This window comes from Camellia sinensis, chromosome 15 (assembly GCF_055761805.1).
Source record: "Camellia sinensis isolate YWXY chromosome 15, ASM5576180v1, whole genome shotgun sequence".
NCBI lineage: Eukaryota > Viridiplantae > Streptophyta > Magnoliopsida > Ericales > Theaceae > Camellia > Camellia sinensis.
This window is the reverse complement of record NC_138975.1, coordinates 68,416,820-68,423,881: the sequence shown is the minus strand read 5'-3', so window position 1 is coordinate 68,423,881 and position 7,062 is coordinate 68,416,820. Positions and strand designations below refer to the sequence as shown.

At 38.1% G+C, this 7,062-nt stretch overlaps 1 pseudogene; it reads right to left on the bottom strand.

The window, feature by feature from the left end:
• Nucleotides 1-553: 553 nt before the first annotated feature.
• On the bottom strand, nucleotides 554-2,273 carry LOC114320863 (ubiquitin-conjugating enzyme E2 22 pseudogene; annotated as a pseudogene).
• Between the last annotated feature and the right edge of the window lie 4,789 nt (nucleotides 2,274-7,062).

The following is a 7,062-nucleotide window of genomic DNA, read 5'->3' as shown; positions in this document are numbered from 1 at the left end:
CACCCACTTTGGAACAACTTGATTTCATGTAGTTTTGAAAGAGTTTTGAAGATGTACAACCCAAATAAATTGAGTTTACAAGCATGAAAATCAACATCATTCCAAATTAAGCGACACAACCTCCATCCACTGGCATTCGTAGAGTTATATCACATAAGCAAATAGGCTCATGGTAAAATGCTAAACATAGTAAGAAAAACACACACAAAGAAAATGCTAAAGCATAAAAACTTACATGTTTGACGTCCCGCGGACAGCTACAAAACAAAGTTAGTAAAATATGCATGATGCAATACATACACAAGAATGCTTCTAAAGATCCGGCTTCTAAAACATGGCATGCGAGACATTGCAAAACATGCTATAGCGCACAAAATCGTGTAATAATCAATTAAAGCACAAAAATACAATTTTAGCCGGAACTAGGCATGAATCATGTATATAAAAGCGTGGATATGCATGGCATGTCAGACATATACATATGCACAGTTATGGAAAACGATTAAAAAATAGGATAGAAAGAAGCGGGGTGGGGAATTATTACAACATTGTAAATGTTACAAATCTGAGTGAATAAAATAAAATCCTCACAAACACTCAAAATAAAAATAAAATAAAGAATTTCATGTACTTTGGGGAAACAAACTACCCACACTTAATATCCCAACTCAATAGCCCACTGGCACATTCCACTCCTTTTCTCCACTGAAAATTGGGCCCAACAAGTAAACCCAAAAGTATGAAGCCCAACGTTTTAAACTCCCGGCCATTCATCAACTAGCAAATAAACATTTGTCTTCAATCCAGCAGGCCTACACACCTGTTTTGGGACCCATTAAAATGGGCTTTGAGTTGAGGGCTGGGACTGTGGTCATTGGGCTTACAGTCGATGGGCTATAGATGTGAACAGTAGGAAAGCCCATGGTCTGCAATTTAGGAAAGTTGTAGAGCGGGTACATTGGGATCAATGTGTTCGCACCCACCACGGTTTGACCCATAGAAAGGAACGGCCTGATGGTGCTGATGATGAAACAGCGATGCATGCCTCCTCACTGGATAGTACCACTGCATGTGTCTGGCTGGTGGTGCTGCCACTGAGTCACTGCTAACTCCGGTCTTGGTTGTTGAATTCAAGGCCGAGGCTGGTTGATCCTATCCATTTCCCCCTTTGGTGAATGTTGTAGTTGAAGCCAATGGTGATGGCAATGGTAATGTCGCACCAGAACTTGCTCTCTTCTCATCAACGTTGAGAACTGAGGTATTTGACAGATCAACATTCAAGGCGGTGGTCGACTCTGAAATTGCTCCTGATTTAAACTTTTGTTGTACAGTATTGCATGCCTGGCGTACTCCTCGTAATTTTCAAGCAACATCTTGCCACCCTGCTCATTCAGAGCTGATTCCGGAAATGGTTCTATCAGTAGACACCTGACTACAATCAGAACATGTCGTAACCCAAGACTTGGATTCCCATCCTTTTTCAATGTGTTGACACAAATCTCACCATTTGTTGCAATGTTTGGATGAAAAATCTTAGTCATGAAGTAACCTTAGGGAGTTCCAAGTGGGCCTTCAATGTCAGCATATATGATTGAAAAATCATCATCATTAACACCTACTTTAATGCCCTCCAGAGGAGTTTCATCAAGATTCTTCAACTCCTTCGTAAGTTGCTTAATGACATTTGGTGGAAGATTTTCATTGGTTGCCAAAGACACCCAAATAAAGGCAGTCGTCAAAGACCTCCGAGACGTAGCTGATTCACAGAATTGGCAATGATGTGCAAGAACTTCTCCAATTATAGTTTTCAAAGAGAAATGCTTCAGTCACCATAGGAAATCCTTAGAGAGAGAAAGTGTGTGTGTGAGAGAGAGAGAGAGAGAGATAGATAATAGCAGCTGACCCTGTGACAATATGTTTTGATTTGGAGTAATGTTTACTGAATTGTTGTAGATTTGTGGGTGTTAAGATGAAAATGCAGTGAAACACAGGTTAAACTTGAAACAGTGAGTATGGAGGTGTGGGAGAGAAAGAGGTTGAGGAAGGAAGTGGATGTAATTGGTGGTGAGATAGTAGAACAGGAAGGCTATGATCAAGTCATAAACAACGTAGGAGAATGAGTGGAGAACAGATCGACAAAAATAATGGGGTGGTATGACCTTTTTGATCTCGCCAACTGTGAATGGAGGTTTCGAGTAAGGAACTCGCCGGATGACATCACGGTCTGACTTCTCTCCCTCAAGAGGAACAGACATTCGGCCACCTGCACCCATTGTTCACGAACCTGAAAAAAATTCTTTCAGTTTCACACCCTGCGATTTTACACTTCAAAAAAAAATCATCATCCCAATAATCTATTTTAATCTTCCACCCTCCAAACCCATTTCTCCAGAACTCTCCCAGTTGGTCCCGTGGTCTCCCATAGATAGACCCTCTAAAACTAGCTTTCTACTATTTTTTCTCTCTAAAATAATTCATCCTCTACCCCACCCCAAAAACATAATCATCATAATGTCTAATCTTCCACCACCCCAAAACCATAATGATATATTCTCTTCCACCACAAAAACTCCATCATTCTGACAATACTACTTTTCTTTTTTTCTTCCACCCAAAAACCATAATCATAATCTTATACTATAGAAACATAATTTAATCCACCAGGCACCTCTCTTTCTTTCTTTCTTTCTTTTTTTATTATTTTCTATATTATTTATACCAATTTATATATAAAAACACCTAAAAATATATACAAACACATAAAATTATACAATACTACAAATGACTAAATAAAAAATATTTTAGTGTCATAAAATAATTTGGCCAAAATGGGTGAGGTTTTAGATTAAAGCTTCAATCTGATTTTTCTATTGAGAAATTCATAAAATAACATATTTCAATTTTTATCATCGGATGTTCAAAACAAAGCACCCAAGTCTTAGGGCCGGTTAAAATGGGGTGTCTACAATATGTAGGCAACTTCAAAATGCCTACTCGATCAAATACGTCCAGGTCCAATCCCCCTTCAAATTTTCACGCTTTCTTGTAGTCTGTATCCACCATATGAGGAGCAAATCGAGCTAATTCATTGAATTTGGCCTCATACACGGCTACAGACATGCTGCCTTACTTGAGTTCTTGGAATTCAGAAACCTTTCGGTCCCAAAAGCACTGAGGAAAGTACTTATCATAGAAGATCTCGTTGAATTATGCCCATGTCATGTTCCTATTGCTATTTCGGACAAGCAACCACCATCTTCGAGCTTTATCTTTTAAGGTGTAGATGGCCAAAAGAACCTTCTGAGTTTCGAAGCAGGGAAATACTTCAAACAATTTTTCTATTTCTAGTAAGCAAATCTCTGCCTTTAATGGTTCAATACCCCCCAAGAAAGTCAGCGGTTTCATTTTCATGAATTTCTGACTTTGGTTGATGATGTCATTGTTATCCAATTCAACTTGCATTGGTGGTGGAGGCAGAAGTTGTAGTCTTTGTTGCTGTCTCATCGTTTCAACTAAGGCTTCAAGCATTTGTTCCATTCAGCTCATACGAGCCTCTGAAGATTCAGTTGTACCGCCACTTCTTGTATTTTTCATTTGCTATAGGAAACAGAGCACTTATAAACATAGGAATAATCTTGTTCACAATGTCTGGGGTAAGTTCATTTCTTCCAATTTCATATGTTCATGTTCAGATTTAGTTTTCACATTACAAAAATTAACACACACTCACACATGTAGATGAAATATCCCTAATTCTTTTCTAGGACATCCTATAGCTCATATGGACTAGTGTGTACAGTATAACACATGCTCTGATACCATTCTGTCACGACCCAAACCCGCCCCTATAGGTTTAGAGTCGTAACCGACCAATAATCCTGGAATTACCAAAGGCCTCTGAACAGAATAACAAATATAAGGGGCTAGCGGAAGTAATTACAAACATAGAATGTCCATAGAGCTGTGTAGACATACATAGGACAGAAATTGAAAACTTGGATATATAAATATGACGTCAAAAGTTCATAAGTCATGTGCCATCATGTACCATCACACAGATATTAACAAAAGGGACTTAGCCTAGTGTACATGTAACCAAAAACAAAGCAAAACATCCTTATACATGTTTCACAAAACTTGACTTCATCCAACAGGAACCTCCTTGGGAGGCACAAGGGCTGGCTGACAAAACTCAAACTCTAGGCCATCAACTCTGGGCCTGGTGACGCGCCTAGTCACCTACATACATAATATAAATAGAGTGAACGGGAGCCCAGTGAATAATAACATAGTAAATGGTTAAATGAATGATGTCTCACAACAGATTCAGAAAGCAGAAACAGAGTCATAATTCTTATTCTTGTCCAAAATCATATATAGAAATTAGAGTTAATGCTTAATCATACATCGTACATCCATTAGCGCTAACAAATCAGATACAGATCATTAAAGGTCATACTTGACCAGTTCCACAAAGGAACCTCCGGTACCGGGAAAAAATAACATGCTTAAGCCATGGTATTGTTATTGTTACCCCCAGGCAAGGGCCTTGTGCTCATAGACCACGGTATTGTTATCCACGGGCAAGGGCCATGTGCTCATAGACTACGATATTGTTACCCACAGGAAAGGGCCATGTGCTAAGGATGACACGAATACTTTTCAATATATGGACAATCATTCATTGTTACAGAATATAGCATTTCAGAAAAACCGATCATTTCTCATCATATCATAGCATATAAGAAAATATTTACACGTGAATATAGCTTTACAAAGTTATTACTCACAGATGGCTCCAATGCAGATAGACAAAGCGAACAAATCAAATAATTTTCGGCGCGTGACCTACACAAACATAACAAATACACATATTGAAACACACACTAGGAATTTGTTAACTTATTTCGTTTCGTTCTTAGTGTGTTTGTAGTCCTTTTCCTCATTATTATGTCTTAATCATGGCCTAAGAATGCCTACGATGCAATAAGGATGCCAAAACATGTTGTTTAACACTTGGTCAAATTTGCTGAAAACAAGGTCCTCGCTCGAGCAGAGGGTCAAAAATAAGGGTGGTCGCTCGAGTTCAACTTTCGTCGCTCGAGCAGCCTGTAAACTACTCCAAAGACTGAGGTCTTCGCTCGAGCACAACTCTTGTCACTTGAGCGGTCTACAAAATGGTAAACTTCTGGGAGCATGCATTTTACGCTCGAGCCAACTTCTGCTCTCTCGAGCGGAAGTGCAAAATAAAGGGTGGTCGTTTGAGCACAGGTTCTGTCGCTCGAGCAGTGAGGCAAAATTCTGGGATTTTCGGATTGCACTCCTAAGCTCAAAACACAAATTTAACGCATCAAAACTCATCCTTTTGGGCCAAATCTCAAGAAAACACTTAGAAACCTGTAGAATATCAGGAATTGAAGATCATTTAGCAAAATCAAGGCCCAAAAGCATGTCAATTGTTCAAAATCAAACTTGAAAATTTGAAACCAAAACACGCATGCAATCGTATGAACTCCAACCTTCTAAAACATGATCAAACGAGGTGTTACTCAAAGATATGTTGAATTCTTAGACTAAGACCAAAATAAGGACATGCAAGAGGGAAATTCTTTGAAATCAACCTCTCAATGCCATGAACTATGTATGCATGCATGGTTTGAGTTACAATTCTTAATTCTAGCTTAATTCTCAAGTCAATCCACCTCTTTCACTTGAATTCTTACATGAATTAACTCAATTACACAACTAAGGGTTTGATTTCTTACCGTAGATGCCTAATTGTGTTCTAGAGGTTCAATTGCTTGAGTTTCCAAGTCCAAACCTTCAATTATCTACAATTCTTCTACCATCTCTTGAGCTCAAACTCTCTAGGCTTCACTCTCTCACTCCCACATTTTTGCTCTCACGGATAATGATATGAAAGTGCAAAATGTATTCTAGAGGTTGTATGAGCTTTATATAGGCTCCATTAGTGGCTCTAATTAATGATTAATTAATTGACACTATTTATTCTAATTATTTGGTTCCGATTCGAATTTCAATTAAACCTACTATAAAATTCTAAAAATTCCAAATAACACATATATCAAGTCAATTTCGCGTTCAGATGTCGATAAGGCCTTCAATTCGCAGAACAAAACAGAAACACAAACTGACATTCCCACTACAGACATATATAAACACAAAGAATGCCATACACGTGCAATTAATTCAAAATTTCACCTTAATTACTTAATCATAGGTCGAGCTTGTTACAGTTATGGGTTTTCCATAATTCATATAGAGTCTTGTCTACTTTCTTCCGAGGTATTCTATTTAGAATGTAATTCGCAGAGAGAATTGTTTCCCCCCACAAGTTCTGTGGTGACCCAGAATTTATTAACATTGCATTCATCATTTCTTTTAACATTCTATTTTTCCGCTCAACAACACCATTTTACTAAGGAGAGTATGGCGCTGTGGTTTGGTGAATAATCCCAAATTGAGCACAAATCTCAGCAAATGGGGATTCATACTCACCAGCACGACCACTTCTTAAAGCCTTGATTTTCTAGCTTAGTTGATTGTCAACTTCATTCTTGAAAAAAATAAGTTTATCAATCGCCTCATCTTTGTTTTTGAGCAAATAGACATAATAGTATTTAGTGTAATCATCAACAAAAGTGATGAAGTATTTGTTGCCACCACATGATTGTACGACTTTCAAGTCACATACATCACTGTGCACTAAATCTAAAGGCTCAGTACTTCTTTCAACAGAATGAAAAGAGGTCCTTATCAATTTTGCTTCTACACAAGTTTCACACTTGTGATTTGGAAAGATGGTATGTGATTTAACTTGATTAATCTACACAAAGAGTCAAAATTTACATGACCCAGTCTACCATGCCATAAATTAGAGGAGCATATAAGCAGAAGAAGACATTTTCTCATTAATTTTATGAACAAAATTCGTTACATTGAGCTTAAACATACCGCCTGACATATATCTCTTCCCCACATAGACCCAGCACTTGGTCAACACGACCTTATCTGACTCAAACACCATGTGGAAGCCATGCT